Source organism: Heterodontus francisci, chromosome 5, assembly GCF_036365525.1.
Source record: "Heterodontus francisci isolate sHetFra1 chromosome 5, sHetFra1.hap1, whole genome shotgun sequence".
Taxonomy (NCBI): domain Eukaryota; kingdom Metazoa; phylum Chordata; class Chondrichthyes; order Heterodontiformes; family Heterodontidae; genus Heterodontus; species Heterodontus francisci.
The window spans coordinates 62570139-62588420 of record NC_090375.1 but is presented as its reverse complement, the minus strand read 5'-3'; the positions used below and the strand labels follow the sequence as shown (position 1 = coordinate 62588420).

General features: G+C 50.0%; 6 non-coding genes across 6 annotated transcripts; all 6 read left to right on the top strand.

Annotated features, from left to right (window-relative positions):
• The first annotated feature begins 460 nt into the window (after positions 1–460).
• On the top strand, positions 461–533 carry trnam-cau (transfer RNA methionine (anticodon CAU)). Its single transcript has one exon. It is a non-coding gene; the product is annotated as a tRNA-Met (tRNA).
• A 2921-nt stretch (positions 534–3454) lies between these two features.
• Positions 3455–3527, top strand: trnam-cau (transfer RNA methionine (anticodon CAU)). The gene has a single exon. It is a non-coding gene; the product is annotated as a tRNA-Met (tRNA).
• A 2948-nt stretch (positions 3528–6475) lies between these two features.
• Positions 6476–6548, top strand: trnam-cau (transfer RNA methionine (anticodon CAU)). The gene has a single exon. It is a non-coding gene; the product is annotated as a tRNA-Met (tRNA).
• Positions 6549–9469: 2921 nt separating this feature from the next.
• trnam-cau (transfer RNA methionine (anticodon CAU)) lies at positions 9470–9542 on the top strand. Its single transcript has one exon. It is a non-coding gene; the product is annotated as a tRNA-Met (tRNA).
• Positions 9543–12463: 2921 nt separating this feature from the next.
• Positions 12464–12536, top strand: trnam-cau (transfer RNA methionine (anticodon CAU)). Its single transcript has one exon. It is a non-coding gene; the product is annotated as a tRNA-Met (tRNA).
• A 2919-nt stretch (positions 12537–15455) lies between these two features.
• Positions 15456–15528, top strand: trnam-cau (transfer RNA methionine (anticodon CAU)). Its single transcript has one exon. It is a non-coding gene; the product is annotated as a tRNA-Met (tRNA).
• The last annotated feature ends 2754 nt before the right edge of the window (positions 15529–18282 follow it).

The following is an 18282-nucleotide window of genomic DNA, read 5'->3' as shown; positions in this document are numbered from 1 at the left end:
AGGGATCCCGTGCCTTGGCGGCAACACGTTGAGCAGCCATCGACTTGTCAAGTTAAGAGCGCTACCTTCAGCTAATTGCTGCTTACTACACGCTTACTCTAAAAAAGCACATACTCCTTCAAGTGTGAATTTAAGCAGCGGCCAAAGGATGATTTTGCTCTGCTTTCCTCTACAGTCCTGCGCCGCAGCAGCTGAGCTACGGAAGGGAAGTGACAAAAGTGCTGGCTGATGGTTTGCCGCTCAGGCCTTGGCCTAGCCATTGCTGCCGCTGTGCTGTGGGACTGTGAACGGCCAGCTGCTCTCCACAGCCTGGGCCAATGCTGTAATGGATAAGACGTCTGTCTAGGGATGGGAAGCTGATAGCTTTGACTCCTGGCTGGCTGACAGTTTTGTGTCGACTTTGTCCTGCGGCTTGGGAACACTTTGCAACTTGGTCTACTTGGGCGTGCTGCATGGCAGTGCCTTCTTAGCGCAGTAGGCAGCGCGTCAGTCTCATAATCTGAAGGTCCTGAGTTCGGTCCTCAGAGAAGGCAGTGTGCCCACTGTGCTTTCTTTTGCCATCACTCACTTGACCTTTCCGCTCTCGTTGCGTGCCAAAATCCAGCCGCTTTGCTTGCTGCAGTGCTGCAAAGCATTTGACAGCCTCCAGCACTGGAGATGGGAGCGCAAGGCAAGACGTTGTCAGCTGGTTGCCACAAGTGCTGAATGTGAAGATTGGAGCCCAGGAAAAAGCAGAATGGAGAATGCAGGCATCGATCCCGCTACCTCTCACATGCTAAGCGAGCGCTCTACCATTTGAGCTAATTCCCCAGCTTGGCTAAGACTGCTGAGCCCAGATTCTTTCACAACAGCCCCATAGCAGCTGTCTCCAAGTTGCTCCTTGAGCTGCAGGGAAATGCGGCTTGGGCTTGGGCTTGGGCTTGGGCTTGGCTCACTGCCTGAACGCAGTCAGTGCTTTGCTTCAATCAGCAGGTCCCTCCAGCAGCAGCAAGTTAGCAGCGGCAGGACCGGCCAGCTCCAATAACCATGAAAGAAGCCCAGAAGAGCCCCAGCTGGCGCAAGGAAAAGCTGGTGAGCGGAAACTAGCAGCTGCCACGAGTGTGAGGGAGCAGTCGAGAGCCCTGTCTGACTGACACAAGACTTCTTTTGCTTTCCAGTGAGTGCTGAGGTTTTGCCTGCCATGCTGCTCAAACTGGACGCACCCCTCGAACTGTATCGTTAATGTTCTCAATTGCTGTAAATGTAAAACTGTAATTGACATGACAATTGTGAAACGGAAGGGTTGGGAAGAAACTCATGACAGTATTGAAGGAAACTGATCTCCCTTGCAATGTTTGTATTTTTTGGTGCTGTTTGGAAACTGTTTGGCAATGTAATTTTTACAGATATTTATGAATAAAGTATATTTTGGAAATAAAAAAAAAAACTGGACGCACACCCCAGGTAAGCATCAACTCTTGCTGGAGGACCATCAACTAGCTGAAAGGCGCACTTTGGTCTGCCTGAAACCTGCTGCTCGTTCTTTGTGAGAGCTTCCGGCTCCTGTTTACCCCCCTTACTGATGGTTCTTTAGGATTTTAGAAAGGACAAATTGCACAGGCACAGGGTTGGGCGGAACCATAAACTTCTTTATTAAGACCCCCCTAACACCCTGATACAAAGACCTCGAAACGAATGTAAAGGACGCCACACGACACCTTGCTTGCTTAGACCGATTTAAATCCCTCCACCATTTAACCTCGGCTCGGCTCGGCTCGGCTCCCACCCAAACACACAAGTCACCACCACTTTTAAGACGCACCTTTTCCGAAAACCCACAAGCAAAAGCCCACACTTCTGCCCCAAACTCACTCAATTCAAAACCCCAAACCCTCCCAGGATTTCTTTGTCACACTTAAAATTGCTTTCAACTCTCAGCCCCAAATACCCCTCACATTTGGCTGATAACTTACAATCCTCCATGAGGTGAGAATTTGTAGGTCCACGAGCCAGGTTGACTCTTCCTGACCCTCCTTCTTGACTGCAGTGCCAAACTCTTCGATCTTGTCCTTTTCATGATGATCCTTATCGAAATATCATAAACACATCACCTGGAGCCATCCTGCTGGATGGTGAGCGCTTAGCACCTTTTAATCTCTTTCGTCAGTTACCTGCCTGGTCCAGACAGATCCACTTATGTTGATGTTATTTCCATGACCGAGAACAATAAACTCCACCAGGGTGAGGTATTCCAGGCTCCAGAGCTGATATACGTGAAAAGGTTTCTCTCCTGCCTCGACAGGAGTGAATGCTGTGGCCTGGGGCCGGTTAGTTGTAAGAATGGCCTCCCTAATTACTTAATTGTGTTACATGACGGCAGTTATGCTGTGTCACTGTTATGATAATGTCCCAAATTCCAGTCCTTTGACACTATCAGTTCTGTTGTGATGTTGGAATGTTTGAAATTGATCCATCGGAATGCAGCCTGCGTCTGTGTGCTTTGTGTAAGGTTTTGGCTCTCAGTCACAGTACTATTGTCCGTGAGGGTTGGGGTTCCTTCCCCATACTCCATAAAGTCCAGTTTTAAAGTCCAGTCGGGGGGCGGGAGGTGGGGGTGGGGAGGAGGAATTCCGATCCCAATTCTTCCAGTGCAAAGAGTCGTCCACGACTTGAGTTTCGCTCGCTGGCACGTTCCGAGGTCCAGGACTACGTGCTGTGGGATGCAGTAAAGCTTGGGGCAGCCGCTCCAAAGGCTCCATGGAGAAAGACCACTGTGTAAGGGGGTCCTCCCGCCATAGTTTACCGAGTGGCCGGCACCCGTGTAAGACCCCCTCGGGCTGTATGCGCCAACACTATTTTTGCTGCGTTTTGCAAATGTACATTGCATAGAAAAGGGTTGCAAATTTTTATGGAATATTATATATTCTGGGGGAGCAAAGACGAACCCCTGCTGGCCAGCAGATGAAACTGCGGAAGTGAAACAGTCGCGTGCAGGCAGTTTGCAGACAGGAAACGAGGGATCCCGTGCCTTGGCGGCAACACGTTGAGCAGCCATCGACTTGTCAAGTTAAGAGCGCTACCTTCAGCTAATTGCTGCTTACTACACGCTTACTCTAAAAAAGCACATACTCCTTCAAGTGTGAATTTAAGCAGCGGCCAAAGGATGATTTTGCTCTGCTTTCCTCTACAGTCCTGCGCCGCAGCAGCTGAGCTACGGAAGGGAAGTGACAAAAGTGCTGGCTGATGGTTTGCCGCTCAGGCCTTGGCCTAGCCATTGCTGCCGCTGTGCTGTGGGACTGTGAACGGCCAGCTGCTCTCCACAGCCTGGGCCAATGCTGTAATGGATAAGACGTCTGTCTAGGGATGGGAAGCTGATAGCTTTGACTCCTGGCTGGCTGACAGTTTTGTGTCGACTTTGTCCTGCGGCTTGGGAACACTTTGCAACTTGGTCTACTTGGGCGTGCTGCATGGCAGTGCCTTCTTAGCGCCGTAGGCAGCGCGTCAGTCTCATAATCTGAAGGTCCTGAGTTCGATCCTCAGAGAAGGCAGTGTGCCCACTGTGCTTTCTTTTGCCATCACTCACTTGACCTTTCCGCTCTCGTTGCGTGCCAAAATCCAGCCGCTTTGCTTGCTGCAGTGCTGCAAAGCATTTGACAGCCTCCAGCACTGCAAAGCATTTGACAGCCTCCAGCACTGGAGATGGGAGCGCAAGGCAAGACGTTGTCAGCTGGTTGCCACAAGTGCTGAATGTGAAGATTGGAGCCCAGGAAAAAGCAGAATGGAGAATGCAGGCATCGATCCCGCTACCTCTCACATGCTAAGCGAGCGCTCTACCATTTGAGCTAATTCCCCAGCTTGGCTAAGACTGCTGAGCCCAGATTCTTTCACAACAGCCCCATAGCAGCTGTCTCCAAGTTGCTCCTTGAGCTGCAGGGAAATGCGGCTTGGGCTTGGGCTTGGGCTTGGGCTTGGCTCACTGCCTGAACGCAGTCAGTGCTTTGCTTCAATCAGCAGGTCCCTCCAGCAGCAGCAAGTTAGCAGCGGCAGGACCGGCCAGCTCCAATAACCATGAAAGAAGCCCAGAAGAGCCCCAGCTGGCGCAAGGAAAAGCTGGTGAGCGGAAACTAGCAGCCGCCACGAGTGTGAGGGAGCAGTCGAGAGCCCTGTCTGACTGACACAAGACTTCTTTTGCTTTCCAGTGAGTGCTGAGGTTTTGCCTGCCATGCTGCTCAAACTGGACGCACCCCTCGAACTGTATCGTTAATGTTCTCAATTGCTGTAAATGTAAAACTGTAATTGACATGACAATTGTGAAACGGAAGGGTTGGGAAGAAACTCATGACAGTATTGAAGGAAACTGATCTCCCTTGCAATGTTTGTATTTTTTGGTGCTGTTTGGAAACTGTTTGGCAATGTAATTTTTACAGATATTTATGAATAAAGTATATTTTGGAAATAAAAAAAAAAACTGGACGCACACCCCAGGTAAGCATCAACTCTTGCTGGAGGACCATCAACTAGCTGAAAGGCGCACTTTGGTCTGCCTGAAACCTGCTGCTCGTTCTTTGTGAGAGCTTCCGGCTCCTGTTTACCCCCCTTACTGATGGTTCTTTAGGATTTTAGAAAGGACAAATTGCACAGGCACAGGGTTGGGCGGAACCATAAACTTCTTTATTAAGACCCCCCTAACACCCTGATACAAAGACCTCGAAACGAATGTAAAGGACGCCACACGACACCTTGCTTGCTTAGACCGATTTAAATCCCTCCACCATTTAACCTCGGCTCGGCTCGGCTCGGCTCCCACCCAAACACACAAGTCACCACCACTTTTAAGACGCACCTTTTCCGAAAACCCACAAGCAAAAGCCCACACTTCTGCCCCAAACTCACTCAATTCAAAACCCCAAACCCTCCCAGGATTTCTTTGTCACACTTAAAATTGCTTTCAACTCTCAGCCCCAAATACCCCTCACATTTGGCTGATAACTTACAATCCTCCATGAGGTGAGAATTTGTAGGTCCACGAGCCAGGTTGACTCTTCCTGACCCTCCTTCTTGACTGCAGTGCCAAACTCTTCGATCTTGTCCTTTTCATGATGATCCTTATCGAAATATCATAAACACATCACCTGGAGCCATCCTGCTGGATGGTGAGCGCTTAGCACCTTTTAATCTCTTTCGTCAGTTACCTGCCTGGTCCAGACAGATCCACTTATGTTGATGTTATTTCCATGACCGAGAACAATAAACTCCACCAGGGTGAGGTATTCCAGGCTCCAGAGCTGATATACGTGAAAAGGTTTCTCTCCTGCCTCGACAGGAGTGAATGCTGTGGCCTGGGGCCGGTTAGTTGTAAGAATGGCCTCCCTAATTACTTAATTGTGTTACATGACGGCAGTTATGCTGTGTCACTGTTATGATAATGTCCCAAATTCCAGTCCTTTGACACTATCAGTTCTGTTGTGATGTTGGAATGTTTGAAATTGATCCATCGGAATGCAGCCTGCGTCTGTGTGCTTTGTGTAAGGTTTTGGCTCTCAGTCACAGTACTATTGTCCGTGAGGGTTGGGGTTCCTTCCCCATACTCCATAAAGTCCAGTTTTAAAGTCCAGTCGGGGGGCGGGAGGTGGGGGTGGGGAGGAGGAATTCCGATCCCAATTCTTCCAGTGCAAAGAGTCGTCCACGACTTGAGTTTCGCTCGCTGGCACGTTCCGAGGTCCAGGACTACGTGCTGTGGGATGCAGTAAAGCTTGGGGCAGCCGCTCCAAAGGCTCCATGGAGAAAGACCACTGTGTAAGGGGGTCCTCCCGCCATAGTTTACCGAGTGGCCGGCACCCGTGTAAGACCCCCTCGGGCTGTATGCGCCAACACTATTTTTGCTGCGTTTTGCAAATGTACATTGCATAGAAAAGGGTTGCAAATTTTTATGGAATATTATATATTCTGGGGGAGCAAAGACGAACCCCTGCTGGCCAGCAGATGAAACTGCGGAAGTGAAACAGTCGCGTGCAGGCAGTTTGCAGACAGGAAACGAGGGATCCCGTGCCTTGGCGGCAACACGTTGAGCAGCCATCGACTTGTCAAGTTAAGAGCGCTACCTTCAGCTAATTGCTGCTTACTACACGCTTACTCTAAAAAAGCACATACTCCTTCAAGTGTGAATTTAAGCAGCGGCCAAAGGATGATTTTGCTCTGCTTTCCTCTACAGTCCTGCGCCGCAGCAGCTGAGCTACGGAAGGGAAGTGACAAAAGTGCTGGCTGATGGTTTGCCGCTCAGGCCTTGGCCTAGCCATTGCTGCCGCTGTGCTGTGGGACTGTGAACGGCCAGCTGCTCTCCACAGCCTGGGCCAATGCTGTAATGGATAAGACGTCTGTCTAGGGATGGGAAGCTGATAGCTTTGACTCCTGGCTGGCTGACAGTTTTGTGTCGACTTTGTCCTGCGGCTTGGGAACACTTTGCAACTTGGTCTACTTGGGCGTGCTGCATGGCAGTGCCTTCTTAGCGCAGTAGGCAGCGCGTCAGTCTCATAATCTGAAGGTCCTGAGTTCGGTCCTCAGAGAAGGCAGTGTGCCCACTGTGCTCTCTTTTGCCATCACTCACTTGACCTTTCCGCTCTCGTTGCGTGCCAAAATCCAGCCGCTTTGCTTGCTGCAGTGCTGCAAAGCATTTGACAGCCTCCAGCACTGGAGATGGGAGCGCAAGGCAAGACGTTGTCAGCTGGTTGCCACAAGTGCTGAATGTGAAGATTGGAGCCCAGGAAAAAGCAGAATGGAGAATGCAGGCATCGATCCCGCTACCTCTCACATGCTAAGCGAGCGCTCTACCATTTGAGCTAATTCCCCAGCTTGGCTAAGACTGCTGAGCCCAGATTCTTTCACAACAGCCCCATAGCAGCTGTCTCCAAGTTGCTCCTTGAGCTGCAGGGAAATGCGGCTTGGGCTTGGGCTTGGGCTTGGGCTTGGCTCACTGCCTGAACGCAGTCAGTGCTTTGCTTCAATCAGCAGGTCCCTCCAGCAGCAGCAAGTTAGCAGCGGCAGGACCGGCCAGCTCCAATAACCATGAAAGAAGCCCAGAAGAGCCCCAGCTGGCGCAAGGAAAAGCTGGTGAGCGGAAACTAGCAGCCGCCACGAGTGTGAGGGAGCAGTCGAGAGCCCTGTCTGACTGACACAAGACTTCTTTTGCTTTCCAGTGAGTGCTGAGGTTTTGCCTGCCATGCTGCTCAAACTGGACGCACCCCTCGAACTGTATCGTTAATGTTCTCAATTGCTGTAAATGTAAAACTGTAATTGACATGACAATTGTGAAACGGAAGGGTTGGGAAGAAACTCATGACAGTATTGAAGGAAACTGATCTCCCTTGCAATGTTTGTATTTTTTGGTGCTGTTTGGAAACTGTTTGGCAATGTAATTTTTACAGATATTTATGAATAAAGTATATTTTGGAAATAAAAAAAAAAACTGGACGCACACCCCAGGTAAGCATCAACTCTTGCTGGAGGACCATCAACTAGCTGAAAGGCGCACTTTGGTCTGCCTGAAACCTGCTGCTCGTTCTTTGTGAGAGCTTCCGGCTCCTGTTTACCCCCCTTACTGATGGTTCTTTAGGATTTTAGAAAGGACAAATTGCACAGGCACAGGGTTGGGCGGAACCATAAACTTCTTTATTAAGACCCCCCTAACACCCTGATACAAAGACCTCGAAACGAATGTAAAGGACGCCACACGACACCTTGCTTGCTTAGACCGATTTAAATCCCTCCACCATTTAACCTCGGCTCGGCTCGGCTCGGCTCCCACCCAAACACACAAGTCACCACCACTTTTAAGACGCACCTTTTCCGAAAACCCACAAGCAAAAGCCCACACTTCTGCCCCAAACTCACTCAATTCAAAACCCCAAACCCTCCCAGGATTTCTTTGTCACACTTAAAATTGCTTTCAACTCTCAGCCCCAAATACCCCTCACATTTGGCTGATAACTTACAATCCTCCATGAGGTGAGAATTTGTAGGTCCACGAGCCAGGTTGACTCTTCCTGACCCTCCTTCTTGACTGCAGTGCCAAACTCTTCGATCTTGTCCTTTTCATGATGATCCTTATCGAAATATCATAAACACATCACCTGGAGCCATCCTGCTGGATGGTGAGCGCTTAGCACCTTTTAATCTCTTTCGTCAGTTACCTGCCTGGTCCAGACAGATCCACTTATGTTGATGTTATTTCCATGACCGAGAACAATAAACTCCACCAGGGTGAGGTATTCCAGGCTCCAGAGCTGATATACGTGAAAAGGTTTCTCTCCTGCCTCGACAGGAGTGAATGCTGTGGCCTGGGGCCGGTTAGTTGTAAGAATGGCCTCCCTAATTACTTAATTGTGTTACATGACGGCAGTTATGCTGTGTCACTGTTATGATAATGTCCCAAATTCCAGTCCTTTGACACTATCAGTTCTGTTGTGATGTTGGAATGTTTGAAATTGATCCATCGGAATGCAGCCTGCGTCTGTGTGCTTTGTGTAAGGTTTTGGCTCTCAGTCACAGTACTATTGTCCGTGAGGGTTGGGGTTCCTTCCCCATACTCCATAAAGTCCAGTTTTAAAGTCCAGTCGGGGGGCGGGAGGTGGGGGTGGGGAGGAGGAATTCCGATCCCAATTCTTCCAGTGCAAAGAGTCGTCCACGACTTGAGTTTCGCTCGCTGGCACGTTCCGAGGTCCAGGACTACGTGCTGTGGGATGCAGTAAAGCTTGGGGCAGCCGCTCCAAAGGCTCCATGGAGAAAGACCACTGTGTAAGGGGGTCCTCCCGCCATAGTTTACCGAGTGGCCGGCACCCGTGTAAGACCCCCTCGGGCTGTATGCGCCAACACTATTTTTGCTGCGTTTTGCAAATGTACATTGCATAGAAAAGGGTTGCAAATTTTTATGGAATATTATATATTCTGGGGGAGCAAAGACGAACCCCTGCTGGCCAGCAGATGAAACTGCGGAAGTGAAACAGTCGCGTGCAGGCAGTTTGCAGACAGGAAACGAGGGATCCCGTGCCTTGGCGGCAACACGTTGAGCAGCCATCGACTTGTCAAGTTAAGAGCGCTACCTTCAGCTAATTGCTGCTTACTACACGCTTACTCTAAAAAAGCACATACTCCTTCAAGTGTGAATTTAAGCAGCGGCCAAAGGATGATTTTGCTCTGCTTTCCTCTACAGTCCTGCGCCGCAGCAGCTGAGCTACGGAAGGGAAGTGACAAAAGTGCTGGCTGATGGTTTGCCGCTCAGGCCTTGGCCTAGCCATTGCTGCCGCTGTGCTGTGGGACTGTGAACGGCCAGCTGCTCTCCACAGCCTGGGCCAATGCTGTAATGGATAAGACGTCTGTCTAGGGATGGGAAGCTGATAGCTTTGACTCCTGGCTGGCTGACAGTTTTGTGTCGACTTTGTCCTGCGGCTTGGGAACACTTTGCAACTTGGTCTACTTGGGCGTGCTGCATGGCAGTGCCTTCTTAGCGCAGTAGGCAGCGCGTCAGTCTCATAATCTGAAGGTCCTGAGTTCGGTCCTCAGAGAAGGCAGTGTGCCCACTGTGCTCTCTTTTGCCATCACTCACTTGACCTTTCCGCTCTCGTTGCGTGCCAAAATCCAGCCGCTTTGCTTGCTGCAGTGCTGCAAAGCATTTGACAGCCTCCAGCACTGGAGATGGGAGCGCAAGGCAAGACGTTGTCAGCTGGTTGCCACAAGTGCTGAATGTGAAGATTGGAGCCCAGGAAAAAGCAGAATGGAGAATGCAGGCATCGATCCCGCTACCTCTCACATGCTAAGCGAGCGCTCTACCATTTGAGCTAATTCCCCAGCTTGGCTAAGACTGCTGAGCCCAGATTCTTTCACAACAGCCCCATAGCAGCTGTCTCCAAGTTGCTCCTTGAGCTGCAGGGAAATGCGGCTTGGGCTTGGGCTTGGGCTTGGGCTTGGCTCACTGCCTGAACGCAGTCAGTGCTTTGCTTCAATCAGCAGGTCCCTCCAGCAGCAGCAAGTTAGCAGCGGCAGGACCGGCCAGCTCCAATAACCATGAAAGAAGCCCAGAAGAGCCCCAGCTGGCGCAAGGAAAAGCTGGTGAGCGGAAACTAGCAGCCGCCACGAGTGTGAGGGAGCAGTCGAGAGCCCTGTCTGACTGACACAAGACTTCTTTTGCTTTCCAGTGAGTGCTGAGGTTTTGCCTGCCATGCTGCTCAAACTGGACGCACCCCTCGAACTGTATCGTTAATGTTCTCAATTGCTGTAAATGTAAAACTGTAATTGACATGACAATTGTGAAACGGAAGGGTTGGGAAGAAACTCATGACAGTATTGAAGGAAACTGATCTCCCTTGCAATGTTTGTATTTTTTGGTGCTGTTTGGAAACTGTTTGGCAATGTAATTTTTACAGATATTTATGAATAAAGTATATTTTGGAAATAAAAAAAAAAACTGGACGCACACCCCAGGTAAGCATCAACTCTTGCTGGAGGACCATCAACTAGCTGAAAGGCGCACTTTGGTCTGCCTGAAACCTGCTGCTCGTTCTTTGTGAGAGCTTCCGGCTCCTGTTTACCCCCCTTACTGATGGTTCTTTAGGATTTTAGAAAGGACAAATTGCACAGGCACAGGGTTGGGCGGAACCATAAACTTCTTTATTAAGACCCCCCTAACACCCTGATACAAAGACCTCGAAACGAATGTAAAGGACGCCACACGACACCTTGCTTGCTTAGACCGATTTAAATCCCTCCACCATTTAACCTCGGCTCGGCTCGGCTCGGCTCCCACCCAAACACACAAGTCACCACCACTTTTAAGACGCACCTTTTCCGAAAACCCACAAGCAAAAGCCCACACTTCTGCCCCAAACTCACTCAATTCAAAACCCCAAACCCTCCCAGGATTTCTTTGTCACACTTAAAATTGCTTTCAACTCTCAGCCCCAAATACCCCTCACATTTGGCTGATAACTTACAATCCTCCATGAGGTGAGAATTTGTAGGTCCACGAGCCAGGTTGACTCTTCCTGACCCTCCTTCTTGACTGCAGTGCCAAACTCTTCGATCTTGTCCTTTTCATGATGATCCTTATCGAAATATCATAAACACATCACCTGGAGCCATCCTGCTGGATGGTGAGCGCTTAGCACCTTTTAATCTCTTTCGTCAGTTACCTGCCTGGTCCAGACAGATCCACTTATGTTGATGTTATTTCCATGACCGAGAACAATAAACTCCACCAGGGTGAGGTATTCCAGGCTCCAGAGCTGATATACGTGAAAAGGTTTCTCTCCTGCCTCGACAGGAGTGAATGCTGTGGCCTGGGGCCGGTTAGTTGTAAGAATGGCCTCCCTAATTACTTAATTGTGTTACATGACGGCAGTTATGCTGTGTCACTGTTATGATAATGTCCCAAATTCCAGTCCTTTGACACTATCAGTTCTGTTGTGATGTTGGAATGTTTGAAATTGATCCATCGGAATGCAGCCTGCGTCTGTGTGCTTTGTGTAAGGTTTTGGCTCTCAGTCACAGTACTATTGTCCGTGAGGGTTGGGGTTCCTTCCCCATACTCCATAAAGTCCAGTTTTAAAGTCCAGTCGGGGGGCGGGAGGTGGGGGTGGGGAGGAGGAATTCCGATCCCAATTCTTCCAGTGCAAAGAGTCGTCCACGACTTGAGTTTCGCTCGCTGGCACGTTCCGAGGTCCAGGACTACGTGCTGTGGGATGCAGTAAAGCTTGGGGCAGCCGCTCCAAAGGCTCCATGGAGAAAGACCACTGTGTAAGGGGGTCCTCCCGCCATAGTTTACCGAGTGGCCGGCACCCGTGTAAGACCCCCTCGGGCTGTATGCGCCAACACTATTTTTGCTGCGTTTTGCAAATGTACATTGCATAGAAAAGGGTTGCAAATTTTTATGGAATATTATATATTCTGGGGGAGCAAAGACGAACCCCTGCTGGCCAGCAGATGAAACTGCGGAAGTGAAACAGTCGCGTGCAGGCAGTTTGCAGACAGGAAACGAGGGATCCCGTGCCTTGGCGGCAACACGTTGAGCAGCCATCGACTTGTCAAGTTAAGAGCGCTACCTTCAGCTAATTGCTGCTTACTACACGCTTACTCTAAAAAAGCACATACTCCTTCAAGTGTGAATTTAAGCAGCGGCCAAAGGATGATTTTGCTCTGCTTTCCTCTACAGTCCTGCGCCGCAGCAGCTGAGCTACGGAAGGGAAGTGACAAAAGTGCTGGCTGATGGTTTGCCGCTCAGGCCTTGGCCTAGCCATTGCTGCCGCTGTGCTGTGGGACTGTGAACGGCCAGCTGCTCTCCACAGCCTGGGCCAATGCTGTAATGGATAAGACGTCTGTCTAGGGATGGGAAGCTGATAGCTTTGACTCCTGGCTGGCTGACAGTTTTGTGTCGACTTTGTCCTGCGGCTTGGGAACACTTTGCAACTTGGTCTACTTGGGCGTGCTGCATGGCAGTGCCTTCTTAGCGCAGTAGGCAGCGCGTCAGTCTCATAATCTGAAGGTCCTGAGTTCGGTCCTCAGAGAAGGCAGTGTGCCCACTGTGCTCTCTTTTGCCATCACTCACTTGACCTTTCCGCTCTCGTTGCGTGCCAAAATCCAGCCGCTTTGCTTGCTGCAGTGCTGCAAAGCATTTGACAGCCTCCAGCACTGGAGATGGGAGCGCAAGGCAAGACGTTGTCAGCTGGTTGCCACAAGTGCTGAATGTGAAGATTGGAGCCCAGGAAAAAGCAGAATGGAGAATGCAGGCATCGATCCCGCTACCTCTCACATGCTAAGCGAGCGCTCTACCATTTGAGCTAATTCCCCAGCTTGGCTAAGACTGCTGAGCCCAGATTCTTTCACAACAGCCCCATAGCAGCTGTCTCCAAGTTGCTCCTTGAGCTGCAGGGAAATGCGGCTTGGGCTTGGGCTTGGGCTTGGGCTTGGCTCACTGCCTGAACGCAGTCAGTGCTTTGCTTCAATCAGCAGGTCCCTCCAGCAGCAGCAAGTTAGCAGCGGCAGGACCGGCCAGCTCCAATAACCATGAAAGAAGCCCAGAAGAGCCCCAGCTGGCGCAAGGAAAAGCTGGTGAGCGGAAACTAGCAGCCGCCACGAGTGTGAGGGAGCAGTCGAGAGCCCTGTCTGACTGACACAAGACTTCTTTTGCTTTCCAGTGAGTGCTGAGGTTTTGCCTGCCATGCTGCTCAAACTGGACGCACCCCTCGAACTGTATCGTTAATGTTCTCAATTGCTGTAAATGTAAAACTGTAATTGACATGACAATTGTGAAACGGAAGGGTTGGGAAGAAACTCATGACAGTATTGAAGGAAACTGATCTCCCTTGCAATGTTTGTATTTTTTGGTGCTGTTTGGAAACTGTTTGGCAATGTAATTTTTACAGATATTTATGAATAAAGTATATTTTGGAAATAAAAAAAAACTGGACGCACACCCCAGGTAAGCATCAACTCTTGCTGGAGGACCATCAACTAGCTGAAAGGCGCACTTTGGTCTGCCTGAAACCTGCTGCTCGTTCTTTGTGAGAGCTTCCGGCTCCTGTTTACCCCCCTTACTGATGGTTCTTTAGGATTTTAGAAAGGACAAATTGCACAGGCACAGGGTTGGGCGGAACCATAAACTTCTTTATTAAGACCCCCCTAACACCCTGATACAAAGACCTCGAAACGAATGTAAAGGACGCCACACGACACCTTGCTTGCTTAGACCGATTTAAATCCCTCCACCATTTAACCTCGGCTCGGCTCGGCTCGGCTCCCACCCAAACACACAAGTCACCACCACTTTTAAGACGCACCTTTTCCGAAAACCCACAAGCAAAAGCCCACACTTCTGCCCCAAACTCACTCAATTCAAAACCCCAAACCCTCCCAGGATTTCTTTGTCACACTTAAAATTGCTTTCAACTCTCAGCCCCAAATACCCCTCACATTTGGCTGATAACTTACAATCCTCCATGAGGTGAGAATTTGTAGGTCCACGAGCCAGGTTGACTCTTCCTGACCCTCCTTCTTGACTGCAGTGCCAAACTCTTCGATCTTGTCCTTTTCATGATGATCCTTATCGAAATATCATAAACACATCACCTGGAGCCATCCTGCTGGATGGTGAGCGCTTAGCACCTTTTAATCTCTTTCGTCAGTTACCTGCCTGGTCCAGACAGATCCACTTATGTTGATGTTATTTCCATGACCGAGAACAATAAACTCCACCAGGGTGAGGTATTCCAGGCTCCAGAGCTGATATACGTGAAAAGGTTTCTCTCCTGCCTCGACAGGAGTGAATGCTGTGGCCTGGGGCCGGTTAGTTGTAAGAATGGCCTCCCTAATTACTTAATTGTGTTACATGACGGCAGTTATGCTGTGTCACTGTTATGATAATGTCCCAAATTCCAGTCCTTTGACACTATCAGTTCTGTTGTGATGTTGGAATGTTTGAAATTGATCCATCGGAATGCAGCCTGCGTCTGTGTGCTTTGTGTAAGGTTTTGGCTCTCAGTCACAGTACTATTGTCCGTGAGGGTTGGGGTTCCTTCCCCATACTCCATAAAGTCCAGTTTTAAAGTCCAGTCGGGGGGCGGGAGGTGGGGGTGGGGAGGAGGAATTCCGATCCCAATTCTTCCAGTGCAAAGAGTCGTCCACGACTTGAGTTTCGCTCGCTGGCACGTTCCGAGGTCCAGGACTACGTGCTGTGGGATGCAGTAAAGCTTGGGGCAGCCGCTCCAAAGGCTCCATGGAGAAAGACCACTGTGTAAGGGGGTCCTCCCGCCATAGTTTACCGAGTGGCCGGCACCCGTGTAAGACCCCCTCGGGCTGTATGCGCCAACACTATTTTTGCTGCGTTTTGCAAATGTACATTGCATAGAAAAGGGTTGCAAATTTTTATGGAATATTATATATTCTGGGGGAGCAAAGACGAACCCCTGCTGGCCAGCAGATGAAACTGCGGAAGTGAAACAGTCGCGTGCAGGCAGTTTGCAGACAGGAAACGAGGGATCCCGTGCCTTGGCGGCAACACGTTGAGCAGCCATCGACTTGTCAAGTTAAGAGCGCTACCTTCAGCTAATTGCTGCTTACTACACGCTTACTCTAAAAAAGCACATACTCCTTCAAGTGTGAATTTAAGCAGCGGCCAAAGGATGATTTTGCTCTGCTTTCCTCTACAGTCCTGCGCCGCAGCAGCTGAGCTACGGAAGGGAAGTGACAAAAGTGCTGGCTGATGGTTTGCCGCTCAGGCCTTGGCCTAGCCATTGCTGCCGCTGTGCTGTGGGACTGTGAACGGCCAGCTGCTCTCCACAGCCTGGGCCAATGCTGTAATGGATAAGACGTCTGTCTAGGGATGGGAAGCTGATAGCTTTGACTCCTGGCTGGCTGACAGTTTTGTGTCGACTTTGTCCTGCGGCTTGGGAACACTTTGCAACTTGGTCTACTTGGGCGTGCTGCATGGCAGTGCCTTCTTAGCGCCGTAGGCAGCGCGTCAGTCTCATAATCTGAAGGTCCTGAGTTCGATCCTCAGAGAAGGCAGTGTGCCCACTGTGCTTTCTTTTGCCATCACTCACTTGACCTTTCCGCTCTCGTTGCGTGCCAAAATCCAGCCGCTTTGCTTGCTGCAGTGCTGCAAAGCATTTGACAGCCTCCAGCACTGGAGATGGGAGCGCAAGGCAAGACGTTGTCAGCTGGTTGCCACAAGTGCTGAATGTGAAGATTGGAGCCCAGGAAAAAGCAGAATGGAGAATGCAGGCATCGATCCCACTACCTCTCACATGTTAAGCAAGCGCTTTACCATTTGAGCTAATTCACCAGCTTGACTAAGACTGCTGAGCCCAGATTCTTTCACAACAGCCCCATAGCAGCTGTCTCCAAGTTGCTCCTTGAGCTGCAGGGAAATGCGGCTTGGGCTTGGGCTTGGGCTTGGGCTTGGCTCACTGCCTGAACGCAGTCAGTGCTTTGCTTCAATCAGCAGGTCCCTCCAGCAGCAGCAAGTTAGCAGCGGCAGGACCGGCCAGCTCCAATAACCATGAAAGAAGCCCAGAAGAGCCCCAGCTGGCGCAAGGAAAAGCTGGTGAGCGGAAACTAGCAGCCGCCACGAGTGTGAGGGAGCAGTCGAGAGCCCTGTCTGACTGACACAAGACTTCTTTTGCTTTCCAGTGAGTGCTGAGGTTTTGCCTGCCATGCTGCTCAAACTGGACGCACCCCTCGAACTGTATCGTTAATGTTCTCAATTGCTGTAAATGTAAAACTGTAATTGACATGACAATTGTGAAACGGAAGGGTTGGGAAGAAACTCATGACAGTATTGAAGGAAACTGATCTCCCTTGCAATGTTTGTATTTTTTGGTGCTGTTTGGAAACTGTTTGGCAATGTAATTTTTACAGATATTTATGAATAAAGTATATTTTGGAAATAAAAAAAAAAACTGGACGCACACCCCAGGTAAGCATCAACTCTTGCTGGAGGACCATCAACTAGCTGAAAGGCGCACTTTGGTCTGCCTGAAACCTGCTGCTCGTTCTTTGTGAGAGCTTCCGGCTCCTGTTTACCCCCCTTACTGATGGTTCTTTAGGATTTTAGAAAGGACAAATTGCACAGGCACAGGGTTGGGCGGAACCATAAACTTCTTTATTAAGACCCCCCTAACACCCTGATACAAAGACCTCGAAACGAATGTAAAGGACGCCACACGACACCTTGCTTGCTTAGACCGATTTAAATCCCTCCACCATTTAACCTCGGCTCGGCTCGGCTCGGCTCCCACCCAAACACACAAGTCACCACCACTTTTAAGACGCACCTTTTCCGAAAACCCACAAGCAAAAGCCCACACTTCTGCCCCAAACTCACTCAATTCAAAACCCCAAACCCTCCCAGGATTTCTTTGTCACACTTAAAATTGCTTTCAACTCTCAGCCCCAAATACCCCTCACATTTGGCTGATAACTTACAATCCTCCATGAGGTGAGAATTTGTAGGTCCACGAGCCAGGTTGACTCTTCCTGACCCTCCTTCTTGACTGCAGTGCCAAACTCTTCGATCTTGTCCTTTTCATGATGATCCTTATCGAAATATCATAAACACATCACCTGGAGCCATCCTGCTGGATGGTGAGCGCTTAGCACCTTTTAATCTCTTTCGTCAGTTACCTGCCTGGTCCAGACAGATCCACTTATGTTGATGTTATTTCCATGACCGAGAACAATAAACTCCACCAGGGTGAGGTATTCCAGGCTCCAGAGCTGATATACGTGAAAAGGTTTCTCTCCTGCCTCGACAGGAGTGAATGCTGTGGCCTGGGGCCGGTTAGTTGTAAGAATGGCCTCCCTAATTACTTAATTGTGTTACATGACGGCAGTTATGCTGTGTCACTGTTATGATAATGTCCCAAATTCCAGTCCTTTGACACTATCAGTTCTGTTGTGATGTTGGAATGTTTGAAATTGATCCATCGGAATGCAGCCTGCGTCTGTGTGCTTTGTGTAAGGTTTCGGCTCTCATTCACAGTACTATTGTCCGTGAGGGTTGGGGTTCCTTCCCCATACTCCATAAAGTCCAGTTTTAAAGTCCAGTCGGGGGGCGGGAGGTGGGGGTGGGGAGGAGGAATTCCGATCCCAATTCTTCCAGTGCAAAGAGTCGTCCACGACTTGAGTTTCGCTCGCTGGCACGTTCCGAGGTCCAGGACTACGTGCTGTGGGATGCAGTAAAGCTTGGGGCAGCCGCTCCAAAGGCTCCATGGAGAAAGACCACTGTGTAAGGGGGTCCTCCCGCCATAGTTTACCGAGTGGCCGGCACCCGTGTAAGACCCCCTCGGGCTGTATGCGCCAACACTATTTTTGCTGCGTTTTGCAAATGTACATTGCATAGAAAAGGGTTGCAAATTTTTATGGAATATTATATATTCTGGGGGAGCAAAGACGAACCCCTGCTGGCCAGCAGATGAAACTGCGGAAGTGAAACAGTCGCGTGCAGGCAGTTTGCAGACAGGAAACGAGGGATCCCGTGCCTTGGCGGCAACACGTTGAGCAGCCATCGACTTGTCAAGTTAAGAGCGCTACCTTCAGCTAATTGCTGCTTACTACACGCTTACTCTAAAAAAGCACATACTCCTTCAAGTGTGAATTTAAGCAGCGGCCAAAGGATGATTTTGCTCTGCTTTCCTCTACAGTCCTGCGCCGCAGCAGCTGAGCTACGGAAGGGAAGTGACAAAAGTGCTGGCTGATGGTTTGCCGCTCAGGCCTTGGCCTAGCCATTGCTGCCGCTGTGCTGTGGGACTGTGAACGGCC